At 49.4% G+C, this 21,993-nt stretch overlaps 1 protein-coding gene across 5 annotated transcripts in view; it reads right to left on the bottom strand.

Annotated features, from left to right (window-relative positions):
- FTCD (formimidoyltransferase cyclodeaminase) overlaps positions 1–21,993 on the bottom strand; it is a 151,362-nt gene that overhangs the window by 94,529 nt on the left and 34,840 nt on the right. The gene's annotated exons all lie outside the window — the stretch shown is intronic.

The raw sequence follows: 21,993 nt of genomic DNA, 5'->3' as shown, positions 1-21,993 counted from the left end.
CAACTGCTTTGTCTGCCAGTGGCCTATGCTCTCAACACCTACCACCCCGCAGTGGACGCATCTCAAGGTTCTGTCTTGAGACCTTGCTTGTTCCTCTACACTATCATCTCCCTTGGTCGCATGATCCACTCCTTCAAGTTGTTACCATCCATACATCACTGACACCCAAATATCTCTCCATAACTAGATTAAAATTTGTGATTAACAGCCTTATGACAAATGGTGGCCTGCAGTTCACCTACAGTGAGGTTCTTAGAGCTAGAAATTCTGTCTTTCGCTGCCCCAGTAACTGTCACCTCTTACTCCCAATCTCCCTCCTTCAGCCCACAGCCCGAAACCTGTATAATATAACTAGTATTTCGCTAGAATCCTTTATAACATCCATCACCACGGATTCAGTTGATGTTTGGGTGTTTGCATTTTGTGCAATACAGTTGTACAAACCCATTATTTTATAGGGAACCATAAAATATGGGAAACATTTCAGTTTCCTCATGAAATGTAGTTCTCATCATGCCCTGACTAATTGCGTTTTAGAAAAATTCTCAAAACCACTCTATTTCCATAAGGTCTATCTGCTTGGCTAGTGCTCATCCAAAGCGCAGAGATACCCCTCCAGGGGCGATTCAGGCACGTTATAAACCCTATAAATAAATTAATAAATAATGACAGCCCCAAACCACTACGCAGAGCTTTACCATAGTCAGGGTACTAAGATTAGGATTACAGGTCGGTGGACCAAATTATTTAGCAGCATTATCTGAATTACACAACACAATCTCTGGAAGAATTATTTTGATTTATTTGAGCTAAATTTAGTTGAAAACAGGAAATTATGGGACAAATGCAGCTAATCCATAATTGCCACAAAAACAGAATTGCATAATTCCACTGGCACAGACCACTCCCCATTGTTTGATTATCAATCCATCAATAAAAGGTAAACAAAACCCAACCAGCATAATTCCAATCAATGCCCATTGCTAGATGAACATTATTGAGAACAACTTCACCAATCTTTCTCTTCTACAGACACAAGGTGCATTTTAAAAACGTGAAGAGAGCTTTTCTAAATTTAACAATCCTACTTGTATAATAGCCTGTTGTCAATAGTTATAGGCAGAAGGGCTATACCACTATTAAAACCATCAACGCAATTAGGGTACAATGTTCTAAATTAGAAAAAGGGAGAAACAAAGAAACATTGGAATGAGGGAGCAGAATGTCTATTCTACTTATAATTGGCCCCGATACACTTCACTGTCTTCAATGGCGCTCTCAACATCCCAAAGTTCTAATTAAGGAGTGTTCTTTTTATTCCAGACCACAAAACAGCAAAGTTCATTATTTAACCTGCTATTCACAAAAAAAAGTCCCTCTTTGCGAGGAAAAAACCCTTTTTCAATCTAACTATCCCAAAATAAACATTTACAAATCAATCGCCCTTGTAATATATGATGTCATCACAACCCTTTGATGGCAATATTGGTATATATTACACTGCTACCCACAATCCATTTTTCCATTTCATGTTTATTTTGGTGAAATTATTATGCAATTATTGTGCTTTTAACTGAAAACAATACGTGAAATACTCAACTGTATAGTATGATTGTAGTGGAAAGTAATTAAGTAGTTACAAATGATGAGCTTTAGAGAAAACAGACTTTTCTAAAAACAATATGCAGACGTCAGCTTGGTGAAATTAGAGATGGTAATGTTCCCTCCAAAGAGAATGTTCAGCTTTCACAAGCATGTTGCTAATAAAACAATAGTTAAGCTCAGATTTTTAAAGAAGTTCCTCCAAAGTTCACCTAAAAATAGGCCCTCATTGCAATTGTAGAGCTTGATTCCCAAAGAAAACTTACACTTGAGTAAGTTTACTACCACTTTTCAAAACTCCAAGTGTAACTTAATGCAATAAAATACAGTAGTAACTACAGCACTACACGTGGCCAACAACTCGTACTGAACCACCCTCCCTGTCAAAATAATGGAGGTTGGGACTTAAAATTAATTTTCATAGGAAATAATGTTAAATTAAATTTACAATAGCTAAATATATAAATAAATATAACAGTTAAAATGAATAACTATAGTACATTTATTATTTATTTTAATAACTAATTTTGGATTAAGTAATACTTTAACAAAAAAAGTTTCTTTAAAAAATGTAATAGTTTAATCAATTCAATGCATCACTTAATCAATACACATTAAAATATTCTTTAGGTGGGAATTAAATTTGTAATGTAAACTTCCTAAAAATCATTTTCTATTCATATATTTTAACTCAAAATGAATTTAATGGTGGTGTAGCATTATTAATTCTGTAAGACGTCTAAAGTAAATATATAACATGTATTTACAGTAATATTTAACAAATAAAATGTATGTTCAGGGTAATTTTTTCTCGTTTTCCCTATACTTTATCACAGGCAAACTGCAGTTAGGGTGAAGGTCTACACATGGTAAATTACAGAGAAAAATAAAGATTTAAAGTATCAAATAAATATTTAAGATGTTTACTATTAATGTAGATTATAATTTAAATTTGTAGTTTGAAATGAAGACCAACATTAAAAGAGATGCTACAGCACTATTAAATGTAAATTAAAAAACTCATTAATGGAAATTACAATTATTTTTCTAAAGTTTACTTTAAAATGTTACTATGTGCATTAACTCATTAAAAGTGATTTATAGAAATAATTCAAAAATAACTTCTATAAACTGTATAGTTTCATTATTTTGCAAAATGTTAAATAAATAATTAACATCCTTTCTGATTGAATAGTAAATATGGATTATTTATAAATTCTTGCTAACATTAATTTACATTTTAAATAGCTTATTATTTCCTGTGCAGTTTTATTTTAAGTCCCTACCTCCATTTATTTTCTATGGGAGAGTGTTGCAATACCAGTGGTTGGCCATGTGTAGTGCTGGACTTAAAAAAATAATAATAATAATGGTAAGTAGTAAATTACACTCAGCTTGTTAATACTGAAAAGTAGTAAACGGAGTGTAAACTAAATACAAAAGTGTAAACTTACTCAAAAGCTTAAGTTACCTTTGTGATTCAGGACCCAAAATGTTTAGGTTGTTAGTTTTCATAAAAAGGTGCTAATTATATAATTGACAATGATTACGTTTTACAGAGTGGTTTCAGATTGTCATGATCTACTTATACGGCCATGCTTACAGACTAATAAACTTGAGCGAAGGAAAGTGGACTGAATTTTAGCCTCCTACGGGTCATAATCTATAAATAATGGGTATCAGTGAAAAACCATTCTTGACCTGTAAAATATTGTTTTTTATGCTTCTGTTTATTGAGCAATAAAAGCACCCAGCATTTGTTACATATGTACGTGGGTGTGTGTATGCGCACACACGTCAGGGTTCTGAGGCACGAATGTCAAGGGAAAGGTTTGTGCAAGGTTCATGCAAAGATTGAAGAAAGTTCTTGGCACAGGCTTGTGTAGAACCCGTGGTAGTCAAAAGGCAAAAACAGCTCGGATCCCTCTAAACTCTCGAAAATGGTAAAATACCTCACCCCATCACTTTCTGCAAGTTACCAGGGGTGTAGCTTTGGGGGGGAGGGGGTGGAAAGGGAGGGGGAATTCCCAAATAGCTACATTTTTGGCTTGGTAGATGGATCTGGACTGCTACGTCAGTCGTTTTTTCTTGTCATCCTGGTTTCATTAAGAGGTTGTAACTTGTTCATTTCTGGATCAGGAACTGGATACATTAAGGCCCAGATTTGCATCACTTTTTTGTGTACCAAAGTCGATTGATATTGAGCAAAGCATCTTGATAGATCACATTGTATGGTGCATTTTCCATTAATAGCCATGCAAGGGATCTCAGGCTCTCCCTTCAAAATGCACTTTGTATAGTATCTTAAGGAAAAGAAAAAATAACCACAGATTACCACCCCCTGTTCTATCATTCTCTACACACGACGCTTAGGAATTGTATTTGCAAAACTAACATCCATTGTGGTGTTAGTCTCTCGCCTTCTCCAATAGTCCTCCTTCCCTAGTCAGTCTGGGGTTTAATTTGGTCCCATACCCTGACAAAGTACCTCACTGGTGTGGAGGTGAGGCAGGTCAACAGGAGAGACTAAATATTTTCAAATGTTACACTGTTTCCATTAAGTAACAAGTGATCTTCTCCAGGGCCATTGGTTGCCACAGGCTGCACAACCATAGTTCCAGTGGTGAGGCCACCGTTTTTTCCCCAAAATGATGAGATTAGCCTTTGGCCACTCCTAAAATGTCCCAGGAGTGCCCTGCTACTGCGGCCTCCCCACCCCCCACCAATCCCTCCAAGCGTGCTCACTTGTCATGTTTAGCTACACCCCTGAAGGTTCTCTGTATTTTGCCCCCAAACACGGACTTCATGTGGCTCACAGTGTCCTGCCAGAACGGCTGAGTCATGGGGCATGGTCATCAGATGGAGGTAAGTGCCCTTTACTGTCCCACATATCTGATGCGGTCAGGTAGATGTCAAGTACCGCTTCATGTGAAGTTTATATTCCGCTTCTCTATGTTGTAGACTTTTAAAATCTTTGCGAAGAGTATGCCAGTGAGAGGCCCAGATCTTGTCCTGTGTGTCTTCATCAGCTCCATTTCCCCCGCTATTTGATGCGGCTGCTTGGATCCAGTCATCTTTTCCAACAATAGTCAATAGTGTTCCCATCAGGCCTTTTGTCGTATCATATGCGCCCAGCATTATTTCGAACAAGGTGAGAGGTCTAACTGGGCCTCATTGATGTTCTCTTCCATAACCCAGTGGCGTAGTAGGGCATATTGTAGTCTATTTCAGTCACCCCTTAATTCCCCATTAGTAATTAAAGGATTTGATTATCCCCATATGAAACAGGTCACATATCGTGAGACAGATCCCCTTTTTCAAGCCTTAAATCTCCCCTGGTCCAGTCCCGGTGTGATACAAGGGTGTGTATGGATCGGCGTATATGATGCTCCTAGTGTGGATAGAACCTGTGTAGTGGATATGTGGTCCCATATCTCCACGTGCATGCTGGTTACTTCTGAGCTGGAGAGCGGCCTAGGTCTTTAGGACCCAAGTAGCCATGGCAGATCACAACCATCTCTGCCCGTGACAGCTCTGTCCATGAAAAGTCATCTTTTTTCCGATTCACGCATCGACCATTCTACCAATTTTCGGATGTTGCCCGCTTCGTAATAAATAATCACATTCGGGAGTGCTGAGCCACCCTTTTCTAAAGGGGCTGTGGTGCTGCTATGCATCAGGCAATACCATGTAGGGTGGCCACGGAGTGGGGTGGGGAGATTAGGCTCGTCACCCAGGGTGCAAGTGTGTTGGTTTGGTCGGACACTTTCGTCCTCAAGTAAATAAAAAGCCCGTGTGGAAACAGCCATGGTCAGTAAGAATACCACCAAAGTACATACAAGGTGTTGTGTCCATTCTTTTACAGCTACCACTGCCTTGTACCATTACACTGGCAACGAGGGGTCCTCACCGCCTGCACCGTCAGTCTCCTGTTTGCAGCTTGCTGATGCCCCTGGTCGTGTCGGATACCCATCACCATGTGCTGCGGCCTACATCTTCTGGCTGCTCCTGAGCCCTCTGGCCCATCCGCCCACCTGCCTGCTGCACCTTGTGTAGGCCCAAAATCAGGAGTGGCTGCATCGCTTGGTCTGCCAGCCCACTCTGCTGATGCCAGCCACAGCCTTCGGCTCCCAGCCTGCCTGTGTTGCTTCGAAGTGGGTGCCCTCCGGCCAACCATGCAAGAGGTGTGTGTCGACGGACCCTCGGCCGCGGTGGTGAGCACGTCCCACAGTGCTCCTCCTGCCTGTGCACCTGCTTGCCTGCTACCCAGTTCCACTCATGTTAACCCCTGCACGTCGAGCTGTTCCTCGCCCAGCAGAGCCAAGGGTCCCTCTACCAGCCTCCTGGATGCAGCAGTCCGAGTAAAACCTTGCCCTTGCTTTGCCTTGGCCATCCGCCTCTGCCTGCGACACCCAACTCTGGCAGTGCCTACCAGAGGTCCTCTGCTGTGCTGCCACCGAGCCTGCTTTCTGCTATCACCGTTTAGCCCCCTCCCCAATCAGCCTCACACACCAGGTACCTCCAGACTGTGCCACGGTACCTCGCCTAGAGCAACTGCCCACACCTATGTCACAGAGAGTGAATGCTAACCCCGTCTACCCCATGCCGGGCCTGTTGCATTATGTCTTCCATTCAACGGTTGTTGAAGCGGGCACCCATGCAGCAACACCACCCTGCAAAAGCTATCACAGCACACTTTGAGCCATATGCAAACCCGGACTATGAATGATCTCTGTTTTGCCAAGCGTGGCAGAAGCAAGAGGAGTCTGTCAACAAATGTTCCAACCATCTGAAAGAACCTGCACGCATGTGCATGCTCCCAGACGAGCCTGACGAGCTGAGAGCACAGTTCATTTAAGGGTGAGCCTTTTCCAAGTGCCGTGAAAGGGTATTACAAGACTCAAGAATGCCTATTTGCAACATTCTATCTCTGGGGTGCGACAAGGAGCTCTCAAAAGGCCCCGTAGCCCATCCATATGTATCCAAGCCAACCTGCAGCCATTATAGAAGAACCAGTCAGTGCCGTTTACAAGGAAACATGCAAACCAAAGTCAGACCTTGCCAAATCGTAAGCATCTGGCTGCGCCTGTGGTTGGTGTGGTGACTCCTACTCCCACTCAGATGACTTTCCTGCCAAGGGAAAAATCTTGCAGTGCCAACTCAAATTGTGCCAGTCCTCCCCCTCAAATCGACGCCCATCCACCGTGAAAAAAAACCAGCATGGTGAAATCTCACTCTGCTGTGCCAGCAGACAGTGACGTGGATGATGATGAAGACGCTGAAGTCGTCCATGTAGTTGGAGCCATTGATCCTCTCTACAGATCAAACCAGTCGACCCACCCCCATGTGCCAAGTGGACATCTAAGGTCATCCGGTCTCAGCTCTCATCAACACTGGTGCCTCAAACTAAACCTAATGGCTGCCGAGGTGTACCCTTGCAAATCCTGCAGCCATGCACTGCAACAGAGTCCAAGTCTATGCCAACTGCTCACCGTTGCAGCTAGAATGAGTCTTCCAGGCAGATCTCACCAACAACTCCACACACCAGAGTGCTAAAGTATATATGTCCCAAGAAGGCACTGGGTTTCTCTTCAGATGTCACACCACTCAAGTGCTCAACGTGGTCAAATTTGCCTTCATCATCCATGCCAATGACCTAGACCTGTTCCCACAAGACTTTTCTCCTCTGTTAGATGGCATAGACTGCCTGGTGGACCCAGCAATCCGCCTCCACATTGAGGATAATGTAGCCCCAGTGGCACTTCGACACAGCGAATTCACCTACCATCTCTACCCCAAGGTGGAGAAGGAACTGAAACACCTTGAAAAAGCTGGCATCATCGAATGAGTTGGAGGCCCAACACCATAGGTCTCCCCCATCGCAGTGGCAAAGAAACCCAAACAGCCAGATGCCATGTGCATGTGGGTGGACATGAGATTGCCTGATCTCGCCATTAAATGAGAGCGTCATCTCACACCCACCAGAGATGACATTATTGTAGAGCCGTCTGGGTCGAAATGGCTCTCCAAAATGGACAGTCTGACAGTTTCCACCACATACCTCTACATTCTGACTCGCACCCAATTACTACATTCTCCACGCATGCCCGCCTATGGAGATATACTCACTTGAACTTTGGTATCTGCAGCACAGCCGAAGTTTAACATATCATCAAAGAGGCTCTGCAAGGTCTAACAGGTGTGCTCAATGAAAACGGCGACATCCTGGTTCACGCCCCAACTCTCAAGGAACACCTCACTCACCTCAGAGCAGTCTTTATCAGACTCAAAGAGCACTGTCTAACCCACCACAGAGAAAAATGTGATTTCCAAAGTAATTACATCCGCTTCTTCAGGTACCAGTTCTCTGGCCAGGGGATTGGAGCTGATCCGGCCAAAGTGAGCGACATTCAAAGTGCAACAGCCCCTTCCTCAGTGACTGGCATCCTCAGCTTTCTGGGCATGGTCACATTGTGGACACTTCATTCAGAACCTCTCAGATCTCACCAAGACCCTCAGAGACCTCACTAAGACCACCTACCCCTGGGTCCGGCAGGATGATCAAGAGGAAGCCTTAAAAAAGTGCCAAGGCCGCGCTGTCCTCTGACAACACCTTGGTATATTTTGTTCACCAAAAGGAATCTCAACTGGTCATGGAGGTCAGCCCTATGGGACTCACATGGATGTCAGCCCTATGGGACTCAGAGCTGTGCTAGCCCAACATCAAAAGTGTGGGGAAAGGGCGCCCATTGCTTATGCTAGCTTGGCACTTACACCTACCGAACAGCGCTACTCCCAAATTGAGCAAGAGGCTACTGCCATTCTGTTGGGTTGTAGACACTTCTACATGTATCTGTATGGGCATCCGTTCACAGTGGTAACGGATCACAAACCTTTAGTGCCACTATTTTGAGGGTCCTAATCAAAGCTCCCCCCTCCAAAAGGATGGAGAAATGTATCCTGTAGCTGCAGGAGTTCAACTTCGCTGTGGAATACCGACCTGGCACTCACAATCAAACTGACTTTTCATCCCTCCATGCCCATCCAGCCACCCCTTCAGAGTCGGCCAATACCTGCAAGAGGGGAGAGGATGTGGTCTAATAGCTATAGCGGTCGACCTCAAATCTGGGGAACCGGGTTCGAGTATCGGCAAGGACGCTTAACATCCAGTGATTCTGGGCAAATCACTTAATCTCCAGTCCTTGTGGAACGCAACTGGTGCTCATGTAAAGCACTCCGATACCTTTGTGTAAAGTTTGCACTATATAAAACTCAGAAATAAAAGAAAAGACAGAGAAATACATCTGCCTGGTGGAAGACCGGTCCAGACCAATACCCACCTCCTTGGCCGATGTTGTAGATGCCACAAAGTAGGACGAGTGTTAACAAATTGCCATCCAAGCAACCTTATCAGGGGACTGGCAACCTCTCTGCTGTCCAGCTCCATACCGCACGGCAGAGGCAAAATCAACTCTCCTGTCCCTGCATAATGTCCGCCAGGAACCATCCATGACAGATGAAGGTTGCCTAATGAGGCCCACGGCTAGTACTCTGGGACAGTTTGCGTCACATGGCAGTGCTCCTAGCCCATGGGGCACACCAAGGTGTTGTCAAATCAAAGAACAGATTGCAGAGCAAGGTCTGGTTCCCAGGCCTGGACCAAAGAGTAGGTGAGGTCCTATGAGGGTGCCCCGCCTGTCAGGCCTCCGGCCCAACTAAATATCCCCCCCCAAGCACCAGTTACTATGGAGGTAAATGAGATTGTCTCAACCGCAGCAGCATCCAAGGTCTAAACATAAAAATGGAGAAGCGGATGGCCATGCACGGCCTGACGAGATCGACACCCATAACCGCACCCTCTTTAATGGCCAACTGTGGGCCAAGTACCTCCGCTCCAGAGCCACAAGCACTGCAGCATCACACCCAGCTGGCCCCAAGCCAACGGGGAGGTTGAGTGCCTGGTCAGGACTTTGACCAAAGTGATCCGCATCACCGTGGCAGAGAACAGCAATGTTGAACATGCCATCTACAACTTTCTGCAAGAGTACAACTCATGCCTCATACAACAACTGGCATAGCCCCAAGCAAGTTATGCTTTGGGAGAACTCTGGCCGACACCATCCCCCATCACCCTGCATGGGCTGATCAATCAAACCCCCTCAAATTGCTTGCAGTGCCAGCGAGCCCACAACAATGACAAACTTCAAGGAGGCCGCGCACCAAGCACACCACTCTGAAGCTCGAAAACAAATCATGGTGAAAGATTTGACACCCAGGAGGCAAGCTTTGTTTGCCTTTCCAGATGGACCCCAGGACTATCACTGAGATCAAAGGCACTATGGTGACTGCTGTAAGGGGGTCCGAAAGCATTACACATAATGTATCCCAGTTCAAATAATCCCCTACGTGCGACCCCCCCCCAAGACGAAGTGTCTGGGGGAAGTTTGACTGATTAAGAGGAAGAGTTCAATCGATCCCTCAGGAGCCCTGCCAGTATGCAGAGGCCACACTCACCTTGGCTGTGCATCCCTCCATTGGATCCTGTTCCCATGCCCAATGGGGCTAGCCAAGACGTAGCCAGCTCCTCTTCCACCAAAAAGTCATCTCCTACAGGCTCCACCAGGAATGGTCGTGTAGGCGGTACCATCTGAGGCATCCCAACGTTATGCAGAGTTTCTAATTGATTGAACTGCCATACACACTGCCTCAGTGTTAAGCGAACAGGTTTAGCAGCCCAACCGCGAAACCTGTATCTAATGTGTTTGGTTACTTTCATTTCATTGCATTATTCCCATTTGCAATCCTATGATAAAGGAGGGATGTAGTGTTGCAATGCATTGTGCAACACCATGTGGGGAGGGTGGGATAGGTTGGTCGCCCCAAGGGCATAAGTGTGTTGGTTTGGTCGGACGCTTTCATCCAAGAGTAAATAAATAGTTGGTGTTGAAAAGGGCATGGTGAGTAAGAGGACCACCAAAGTACTCGCATGAGGTCTCCATTCTTTTTTAGCATCCACCGCCTTGCACCATTACAGGGGCCACCAGTATTTCCTTGCCTAGTCTCTCTCCATCTCTTCACTCATTTAATATTCTGTCTCTGTAAGGATTGTAGTGTTCATAGTGTTCGCGTAGTGTTCGCGTCTGGTATAGACGCAGGGATGGTTCCTTTTGTTATGATGCTGCCTGGGCAAAGGTACAGGAGGAATCCAAGAGGGGAATAGCATGCCGGAAGTGGGCTGGCTTCTCGCAGGAAAAGTTTAATAGTGCCCTTTCTCAGGGTGGGTTACCAGGGTGCATAGATGCCGAAAGTGCATGCGTAAACTTGGACAGGCGGATTGCAGAGGCACTGGATAGCACTGCCCCCTGGTCACAGAAAATACCGGGAAGAGCACAAAAATCTGCTCCTTGGTATAACGCCGCCTTGAGAATGGCGAAAGCAGACTGTAAACGCCTGGACTAGGGGAGGAGGGAGTATAAAGATACGTTGAAGAGCTATCATGGGCTCATTAGAAGGGCGAAGGCATCATACTCTCTGGAAAGAATTGGGTCAGCGGAAAATTCGACAAGGGAACTGTTTAGGGTTTACAAGGAGATATCTTCCCTAGCTACAGTAGCAGTACCTGCAACGGGCTCAGAGGAGCTATGTAACCACGTGGCAGATTTCTTTTCAGACAAGGTGGAGAAAATCTATTCCACCTTCCCTGACTCCGCCCAAGTAGGCTTCGAGACCTTGGAGGAGGCAGGGCACGCCCGGGAGGGTGAAGGGTTGGATAGCTTCACCGTTCCCCCTCCAGAGCTGCTAACTAAAACCTGTATTCGTGTTAAGTCGGGCTCTCCTGGAGACCCGGCCTCCCCTAAAGTGCTTAGAGGGAGCATAGAAACATTGTAGCCATACATTCGACATCTCGTGGAGGTTTCATTTAGGACATGCACAGTGCCAGGAAGATGAAAGGAAGCAGTGGTCCTTCCGCTACCCAAGAAACCGCACATAGGCCCAGACCAACTTGACAATCTGCGTCCAATCTCTCTACTGCCGTACTTCGCAAAGATTGCAGAGAAAGTGGTAAACATGCAACTTACGGCTCATATTGGGAAATGTAACCTCCTGCATCCACTGTCTGGATTCCGGGCTTTCCACTCGACGGAATCTGCCCTGCTTCTCGCCACGGAAACCATCAGGTAATATGTGGATGCGGGACAGACGGCGGCCTTGATCCTGTTGGACTTAAGTGCCGCCTTTGACACTGTTGCCCATCACACTCTGGTGAAGTGTCTGTGGAAAGGAGGTGTGTCTGGCAGTGCATTGAGCTGGATGAAATCATTTTTGTCGGAGCGCAGTTTTCAGGTGAGGCAGGGCTCCCACTATTCTAAAGCCATCAAACTGAGACAGGGGGTGCCGCAGATAACGACCCCGAGCCCGACCCTGTTCAATCTTTATGTGGCTCCATTAGCGGAGATTGCTGATGGATTTGGGATCAGGGTCGTGTCATATGCCGATGACACTCAATTGGTGGTCTCCCTGACACAGGCACAGAATACGGCAGCCTCCAATTTCGTGGCATGCTTGCAAGAGCTGGCATCATGGATGGCTAACAACTGCCTGAAATTGAATGGCGATAAGACCGAGGTGCTTGTGGTGGGGAGAGCCCCGTCGGTGTGGTCATCGGCTTGGTGGCCCCAGAGATTGGGATCCACCCCTACACCCTGCGCTCAGGCGAAGAACCTGGGGGTGTGGCTGGACACAAAACTCTCCTTTGAGTACCATACCAGGCGGGTGGCAGGCGCCTGTTTTGGAGTCCTGAGGGGCCTTCGTAAAACCCTGGATATGCTGCCTACTGCAGCCAGGAAGACCATGGATCATGCCCTGGTGACATCGCGCCTTGATTATGGCAATATTCTGAACCGGGGTGCAACGGCTACCTGTATGCAAAGACTCCAGGGTGTGCAGAACGCAGCAGCTCGTCTGGTTCTTATGCGCCCAAGGAGGGCCTCCTCGAAGGTGGCGCTGGCTTCCCTCCATTGGCTGCCGATAAGAGAGAGAGAGTCTTGTTCAAGGCACGGTGCGTCTGCCACCGTATTATTCAGGGGAAGGCTCCATCCTATTTGTCTGATCTACTCACTCCTTATGTCCCAACACGCCAACTTAGATCAGGAGGGACGGGCCTGGTGTGCGTTCTCACTATTAAGAGAGCAAGGATGGGTGGGCGCTCTTTTCGTTTTTTGGCTGCACAGCAATGGAACAAACTCACCTTGAGCCTCCGGGTGGAAGCCTTGGAGGGCACCTTCAGGAAAAATTTGAAAACGCATCTCTTCCCCCCGGGATAGTCAGGACTGGCTAGGTTAGGGTGTAGCAATCAGGGCAGTTTGCACCGCAGCGCTGGGACACACCGGCAGAGTGTAACCATGCGCTTTATAAATGTGCCTATTATTATACAGTACTCGCGGAAGTACATTCATTTTTACTACATGAACTCTCCCCAGCTTTGATATAAATGCTCCTTTCCACTTAGCCAGGTCAGCTATTATATGAGCTTTCAGCCGAAGCCACTTGTCCCCGGTTCAAGTGTCGAATGTGTTAGTGATATAAATGCCCAGTTATTTTATCGGGTGTTTGGCCTATTTCATCGGGCAGTTCACCCCAAGGTGCCTCTCGTGATCTTCGGGACCGATATGTTCAGTATCTCGTACTTGTCTGTATTTTAAAGTGAAGTACAGTTTCATAGTCCTGTATCAATCACGGACCGCCGTCAGGGAGAGTTCTGGCCTGTATGATTTGCAATCTGCCCTATGCTTTTCCGGTTTATGAATCAAACCAAGCACGCAACCCCCATTGGGCTCAAAGGGCTTCTTTACTGTTTGGGTGCATGCGTCTCCAGCAGGCTATCATATGCAACTCAGCAAATTTGGATTGCAGATTTATTGGGCCACTCTTGACGCATGCACATTGCGAGTTACCCCATCTTGTTTGGGATCCCAGATCATATTGAAGTCCCCTCGCAACACAATCCTTCCCTCCGCAGGTTCCACCAGTGAGCTAAGAACCAGAGCGAGAAAATGCTCCTGTTAAGTATTGGGTGCACATATGTTAAGAGTGAGAGGGGAGTCAGTCATCAGTAGACTTCTGCCCTCCCAGTCTCTCGGAATGTGTTGTACCTGTATTGGGAGGTCTCTTCCAATTAGTATGGCCACTCCCACTGTCTTGGTTTCTCAGAGGCCTGATAGTTAAATGGATTGCCCCAGATTTACATTCTATTTTTTTTTTTATTTTTTTTTTTTTGAAACCGTTTATTACAAGTCTTAAAAGTATACAAGTATGGGCCCACAACCTTCCGGCCGGCCGCTAGCAATGGTAGGAACATACGACATACATTTATGGAACACGTGGCGTTACAGGAGGAGCATTTCACAGTAGGTAACCATGTCAAAAGCCACATCATCCAGGCCCCATTATGCGGTTTCATTTTAAATTAAGAACAACAAAAATTAAAACCACACCCACAAGGCAACCCACAATCAAAAATAGCAGCACGTGCTCCCCAAGAGGGGGGATCCCAACCATACACAGAAGTGTGAGGAGGGGGAAGAGAACAGAGCGAGGACTGGGGGAACCCAATGCCCGGCAGCGGGGGAATGAGTCGGCTAAGGGGATGGGGCTGGTGAGGCATCGGGCAGCAGCGGTGGTGCGCAGATACCCCCTCGGTAGGCGTTCCAGGGGCCCCAGACTTTCAGCCATGTCCCAGGCTTACCCCTCGCCACATACACCACCTTTTCGCGAAACATGCACCAGTCCATGTGTTCTTTCCAGGCCGAGACCGTCGGGGGCCTCTGGGATCCCCACAGTTGAGCAATATCACGCTTGGCTATCATATATCCCAGAGTCACCCACCACGTCTGCGGCGCCGAGTAATCAGTCGGTTCCCACACATTCAACAGGCATCTCCTCGCTTCAGGCAACAGCGCCACATGCGTAACCAGTCGCAGCACCTCATGTACACCACGCCAGAACCCCTCTACCTCCGGGCACTCCCACAAAATATGCATAAAGGTCCCCAAAGCACCACACCCACGCTTACACAACCCATCTCCAGCATAGCCCATACGCAGAAGCTTTGGCCCAGTCATGTAGACCCGGTGGAGTATCTTGAGCTGGACGAAGCGAAGGCGAGCCGGTATGGCCACCTCCTTCGGGGAGGCCACCGCGGAGGTCCAGTCCTCGTCGTCCAACTCCAGCCCGTCGGCAACCCAAGCCGCACGAAGGGCAGTCAACAGGCCCGAGCGGTCGTTTATGAGCTTTTTGTATATAAGTGAGATCGTGCTGTCCAGGACGTGCCCATCCAGCATTCTATCCTCCAGGGGGGAATATTCCGGGATGGAGGCAGCGTCCGAGAAGACGGAGCCCAGCGCATGTCGGACCTGCAAATACCGAAAGTATTCACTGCCCTGCAACTGAAATTCCGTCTGCAGCATATCGAACGTTTTAAATCCTCCCCTCGTCCAAAGATCCCCCACTTTACTGATACCTATTATGTCCCACTTCTCGAAGCCCTTAGAGGTCCACAGGGAACCTAACCGCTCAGACGCGTATAGAGGTGATGCCCGGGTCAAACGGTCCTTCCACCCCATAGCTGCATTGGCCGCGTGCCAGACTTGCACCATAACACGCGTGGGGCCCGTCAGACGAGCGTCGGGCGCGCTCGAGTAGAGCGCTCGATTGTAGTCGCCACCTGGCAGGAGCATCTTGTCCATTTCAAATGCCGGGTTTAAGGCGGGCCCGTAGAGGCCATGGTTAATGGCAGCGAGCTGGGAGGCCCAATAGTACCGTTTAATATCCGGGAGGGCAATCCCCCCGTCAAACCATGGGAGCGTCAGCTTAGCCAGAGCAATGCGCGGCCTCCCGTCCCAGAACAGGCGGCGTTGCAGACTCTCCACCTCACGGAAGTAGCGCGCCGGGACCAAGTCCATAGTGTTCTGCAAAGCGTACAGAAAACGCGGCAGAGACATCATCTTGAACAATGCCACCCGGCCGAGCGGCGAAAGCGGCAGGCGCCGCCAGCGCGCGACATCTACCCGCAGACGCTGGAGGGGGGGAAGCAGATTCCGTTCATACCGGGCCTCCGGGTCCAGAGTAATGAAGACACCCAGGTACCGAAATCCCTGCGGGGCGATCTGGATCGGACAGCCCCGCGGGAGAATAGGAGCCTCCCCAGAGAGAACATACACACACGATTTAGCCCAGTTGATGACGAGACCGGAGTTACGACCAAACGAGTGTAAAACATCAACTAGCACTATAAGTGATTTACGTGGGGAGGCTAGGTACAGAAGGATGTCATCAGCGTATAGGGATACGCGGTCCTCATACTCGGGGGTCCAACGGAGACCACGGATGGAAGGCTCCCACCGCAGCCACTCCGCCAGGGGCTCCAAGGCAAGCGCAAAAAGAAGCGGCGACAAGGGACAGCCCTGCCGCGTGCCCCGGCCCAGCTCAAACGGGGCCGATACTCTTCCGTTCACGACCACCTGCGCCAATGGGCCCGCATACAACAGTTTGACCCAACTGATGAATCCTGGGCCAAATCCGAACTTCGCAAGCATCGCCCAGATGTATGGCCACTCAAGCGTGTCAAACGCCATGGTGGCGTCTAAGGACGCCAAAATGGCCGGTTCCCGTATAAATGGGACGCGCGCAAGCACCCCATGCAAACGCCGCAGATTAAGGGCCATATTGCGATGGGGAATAAAGCCAGACTGGTCCTGATGAACCAGATCTCCCACCACACCGACCAGCCGATTGGCGAGTACCTTAGCGAGAATTTTGGGCTCCGCATTCAGTAATGAGATAGGCCGATAAGAAGTAACCCGATCCCGAGGTCTCCCTTCCTTGTGGATCACCACGATTGTAACCAGACGCTGGTCAAGCGGGAGGGAGCCCAGCGAGTGGGCCGCGAGGAACATTGCGCGGAGGTGAGGCGCCAATGTATCCGGTCGCAGCTTATACAGCTCGATAGGGATACCGTTCGGGCCCATGGCCTTGCCAGAAGCGACCGAGCGTATGGCGAGGGCGATTTCGTCGGAGGTGGGAGCGGCATCCAGCGACACCCTGTCCTCCCCGGACAGGGAAGGCAACGCGATATCCCTGAGCAGGGCACGGGAATCCTCTTCCGAGCAAGAAGAGACCGGGGAATACACCTCGCGGAAATACTCCGCGAAACAGGAGACAATTTCTTCTGGCTCAGTTACACACACACCATTCGTTTTCTCAATCAGCGGGACCACACGATTCGCTCTCTCCTTTTTATCCAACCACGCTATCAGTTTACCAGCCTTATCACCCACATCATACAGTCGCCCCTGTTGCTCTCTACTAAGGCCCCTGGCCGCCTCCGTAACGAGGGCCCTATAAGCCGCCTGTTTGAGCTGGAGGACATGTAGTGCAGCATCCGTCACCCCATCTTCTAGATTACCCTCCAGCTCAGCTATTTCAGCCTCCATCCGGGTCACCTCCTCCCGCTCGCGCCTCCGGGCGTGGGAAATAAGGGATAGGGCCTCCCCTCTAAGTACTGTTTTGAAGGCCTCCCACAGGGGGATAGCTGAAGGCACTGACCCCACATTCTCCTCAAAATAGCGCTGGAGGGATTTAATCAAGTCAGCGCGAATGGTGGGGTCGCGCAGGTACCAGGAATTGATTGGGACCACCCTGCTCTCAGCCCTCGGAAAGACATCAAAATGCAACAATAGCGGGGAGTGGTCCGAGATACCCCGTGCCAAATGGCGCACCTCCCCCACCCTCCCGGCATGGGCCGCCGGGACAAGGACATAATCAAGCCGTGAGAGACTACCATGGGCCCCCCGAGTGGAAAGTGTATTGCAGCTGCGTGGGATGTTTTAAGCGCCAGCAGTCCACCAATCCCAGTGTATCCAAGAGGCCGGATAGCCACGCCTGTGCCCGGGGGAGGTCCCTAGGGGGGTGACGATCCACAGTCCCAGAAACCACCGCGTTGAAATCCCCCCCCACCACCAGAAGCCCCCCCGGAAGGCCAAGGAGGAGGCGCCCCAGATCTGCAAAGGTGGTCGACTGCAACCCCGGTGGGACGTACACTGACACAAAGACAACCACTTTGCCCTCCATTCTACCCACCAAGACAGTGTAACATCCCCTGTCATCGTGGAGCACCTCATCAATTTCTAACGGGAGCGAGTTCTTTACCATGATACCCACACCCCTCGAGCCTGACGTGAAGCCCGAGTGGGCCACGAGGCGGTAGCCACGCCGATTCATGGCGCAGAAGGAATTGCCAATAAAGTGTGTCTCCTGCAGGAAGACCACATCAGGCGAGAGTCGCTTCAGATACTGTAGGACCACACCTCGTTTGATCCTGTGCCCCAGTCCATTGACGTTCCAAGACAACAAAGTTAATTCCCTACCCCCCATCATACACAGAAACCATCATTCGTCCCCCCCAGAGCACAGTAGGACCAACACAAAAAAAGGGTTGCCTTGTGATAATAACGAACAACACCCCATCCCTGCCCACCCACCCCAACAAAACTCACCCCTACCTGCACCCCTGCATGAGCCCAGACAGCCCCCCCAACGTGCAGTGTGCCTGTCGCCCCAGAGATAGTTAAACTAACTAGACCCCCAGAGGAGGAGGGAGAACCCCCAAGAGACCCCACACAACCTCCATAGGAGGGGAACTTAAGCAATCCGACGTATAGTGGCATCATTTTTGTCCCGAGCGAGGCCTAATATTAGTCCCTCAGTCTTGATCCGGCGAGTCCTCTCCCCCGACCGCCGCCACCCCGATCCCGATCTCCAGACAGAGTATCCAGCCAGTCCCCGGCCGCTTCGGGACGATCAAAAAAGTGTGTGCGACCTTCCACCTCCACTCGCAGCTTAGCTGGGAAAAGCATGGCGTATTTGAGATTTAGGTCCCGAAGACGGCGCTTGACACCAAGGAAGCTCAGTCTCTGCTTCTGGACCGCAGGGGTGAAATCAGGATAGAAATTAATGTCCATATTGTCAAGTCTAATCGGTCCCTGTAGTCTGGAGGATTGCAGGATAGCGTCTCTGTCCTGAAAATTAAAAATCCGGGCGATGAGAGGTCTCGGAGCGGCTCCGACCTTAGGCCTTCCCCCGGGAACCCTGTGGGCCCTCTCCACCGCAAAGAATTTACTCAGCCCCCGTGGCTGGAGATGGGTAACAATCAGGTCTTCCACGAAAAGGTCCGCCGCCGCTTCCTCACGTCCCTCAGGCACCCCGATGATACGGATGTTGTTCCTCCGGGCCCGACTCTCGGAGTCCTCCAGGCGACGATCCATCAGCGCACTCGCCCGAGCAAGCCGGCGCACCTCCGTTTGCAGGGCCGCCACATCTGTCGTAAGGCCCGATGCGGTGTGGGCCAAAGAATCGACTCGGTCGTTGGTCTTGGAGAGATCGGCCCTTATCAGGCCAACATCTACGAGGACCGAGTCGATCTTCTGCGCCAGTGTGTCAAAACGCTGGCCCACAGAGGCCTTCATCTCGGCGATGGCGCCCATGACATCCCGCAGAGTCAGATCCGTGGGCAGATCGGGGGCATCAGTAGGGCCCTCAGGGGACCTACGTGGCACCTCAGGAGATCCCTTCTGGAGGGTATAACGATCCATGCTGTTGGACTGATGGGCTGCGCCACGCCGGGTCGATTTTACCTTTGCCCGATCGCCATCTTGTTTCGTGGCCATGGTCCCAGTCTCCCAATCGCACCAGCCACGTCGTGAAGGGCGGGCAAGCCGGTCCACTGGCTCCGGGGGGGGTGCCACCCCAGATCTGCGGGGCGGATCACAGCCGGCGGGCAGGCAGGGCCCCCCAGCGAGGCCACACCAACACACAAAGCCCCGCGACCCAACCTCGCATAGACAGCAAGGATGGTGCGAAAGCGAAAGTGAGGGTTACGCGAGCCACCAAGCCCTATCCGCCGCTGTTATTCACTTCGTCACTGGATCGCCCCACAACGCAAATCCGGGGTTCGGCTAGGAGAAGGCCGCAAACCTCAATCGGTGCTAAAGTCGGTGTCCGAGGTCCGATTTGGAAGCGGAAAACGGGCGCCACCTCAGCTCGGGCTCACCAACACAGTCCCCTCATCTGGGACAGGATATGGTCAGGATAGTCATAGGAGGTCGCGGAGGTCCTCGGGAGCCTCGCACCTACGCGGCCATCTTGGTTGCGCGCTAGGCTCCTCCCCCCCAGATTTACATTCTAAATTGGTTTTTTTTTTAGTGTGTTTCTTGTAAAAATATAATTTCTGCCTGTTGCCGTTTCAAATATCGAAGCAAACATCAAATATCACCAGAACATGCACCGTTTACATGAGGGGTTAAGACCCCAATTATTTAACATGATATATTTGATGGTTTTGTCCTAGTTTTACAAGCCTCTGGAACCCAAGGTCCCTAGACCCCTCTTGCCAAATGCTGTGTGATGTAATTATTACCCCTTAACAGAAGGAGAACAGTCAACATATCATCTACGTCTGTGAGGTGGACAAGGGGTCCCCAGGTCTCTATGCCAACCGGATCAGTGTTCTGATCTTCTTAACCTGGTTTCTGCAGCCTGTGGCCAGTTTGTATAGGATGCGTACGGCGAGCGATAGAGGTCTCTTTGCCACCCTCTTTTCCTGCCCACCACCCTCCCGGCAGCCTAATATGTCCGTGCCCCAAATCTGCACATTGCACTTTGGTGTGGAGTACACTGCCCCATCTTGTCAACGTTTTGAGTAACCTTATTGTCGTGGGTGAATATGTGCATGTTTCCCCTCATGTGACTTCATGGAGCCAAGTAAATTGCAGATTCGACTCAGTCTCACAGGGCTTGTTATTGCACCGGTCACTCAGAGGTGAGTGGATCTTCCACTCGATCACCTGAGTCCTCCAGGTTAGCATGACTCATTCCGTTGTTCACCAACAAGATCTGTTGCGGGGTTTGACTCGCATCTCCTCTTTATGATTCTTTCTCACGTGGTCCCAGGTCCTACCCTCTGCTGGTGTCACTATATTTTCAGTACCTTTCCAGGTGAATCAGAGTCCTTCTGGTGAACTCCATTGATATTGTATCGGTTTCTTGTTTAGTTCCATTGGCACAGTATTGAATTCCCTCCATCTCTGCAGTGCTATTGCTGAAAGATCTTGGGACGGGGATATTTCACTATTGCCATAGTGGATTCGCTTTGTTGTGCGTGCAATCTGCATTAAACGTCCTTTCATAAGAAAGCTGGTGAGCCCGACCACAATGTCTTGCAGTTTGTCTTTCGTTTCCGCCGTTTATGCGTCCAACTCTATGTGCTCTTTCAATGTCTATGGGTTGATCCTCATCTGCTTGGAGGACCACTCAAAGCAGCTCTGACACACTTGGTCATGGCGTTGCCCTCCGAGCCTTCTTTCTTGTGCAGATCCTGATGTAATCTCACCTAGAACGGCTGTCCAGGTCTTCGCGTTTTTTCAATAGCCACTTCGCTTGCGATTCCTTAAGGCATATAGTGGTCAAAACCACCCGGTCTGCTTCGGTCACCGTGGTTATGAATTCCTCCACCCTATCGATCCACAGTCGGTCCAATCATTTGCAGGTCATTTTTAATTTCAGCGACATCTTTTCCTATTTCCACTTACATTTTTTGGAGGGACCCCTGGAAGGTTTTTTTCCAAATCTAGTTTCGGTTCTGTGAGGCAGGTCTTAAGGTCTTCTTTTGTCATAGGGGTCCTTTCGCAGCCACGGCTGTGGGTGAACTCTAGTCTCTCAGATCCTAATCTACGGTTTTCGGGAAGAACCCCGTTATGGGTTTGTGATTCCTAGTTTTTCGATCTCTGGGAATTTGCTGGTAGCGTCTCTCAGGGAAGTTGTTTCATGCCCCGGTTCTAGATATCTGCAAGAATCCCCAGCAGTGTAATGGCACTAGGGAGCATCCCGCCGTGATGTCATTCGTACCCTAGCTATGGTGGCAGCGCCACTCCTGCCAGCCATCGGTCGCCCATTTTATCCAGTTTGGTTCATGTCTGGGCCTTACAGCATTGATCTCAACATTCGGACTCTCTCAAAGTCGTACGCTTCCAATGTTTCGTTGTCCTACCATAATCACAGTTCTCCAGCTGCTTGGGAGGCTCGGAGTCATCTCTACCATCACATCGGTTGCATCTCTTTACCGCACGTGCGTGCCAGAACTCAGAAGTTCACCGCTCCTCAATTTTCATAAGTGCAGCCCGGGTGCTCTCCTCGTCAGCCACAATCTATTCTTCTTTCGCGGTTCCTCCTCTGCATCCCCGTGTGTTTCACAGCTGCCGTGCTGGGAGCTGTGTGGTGGTTACACAGAGCCCCACGGCGTGTCCAAGTGTCCTGAGGGATTCAACAGGTGCCAGGCAA

This window comes from Triturus cristatus, chromosome 3_1 (assembly GCF_964204655.1).
Source record: "Triturus cristatus chromosome 3_1, aTriCri1.1, whole genome shotgun sequence".
Lineage (NCBI taxonomy): Eukaryota > Metazoa > Chordata > Amphibia > Caudata > Salamandridae > Triturus > Triturus cristatus.
Note: the sequence above shows the minus strand (reverse complement) of the source record. Positions and strands in the feature narration are given on the sequence as shown.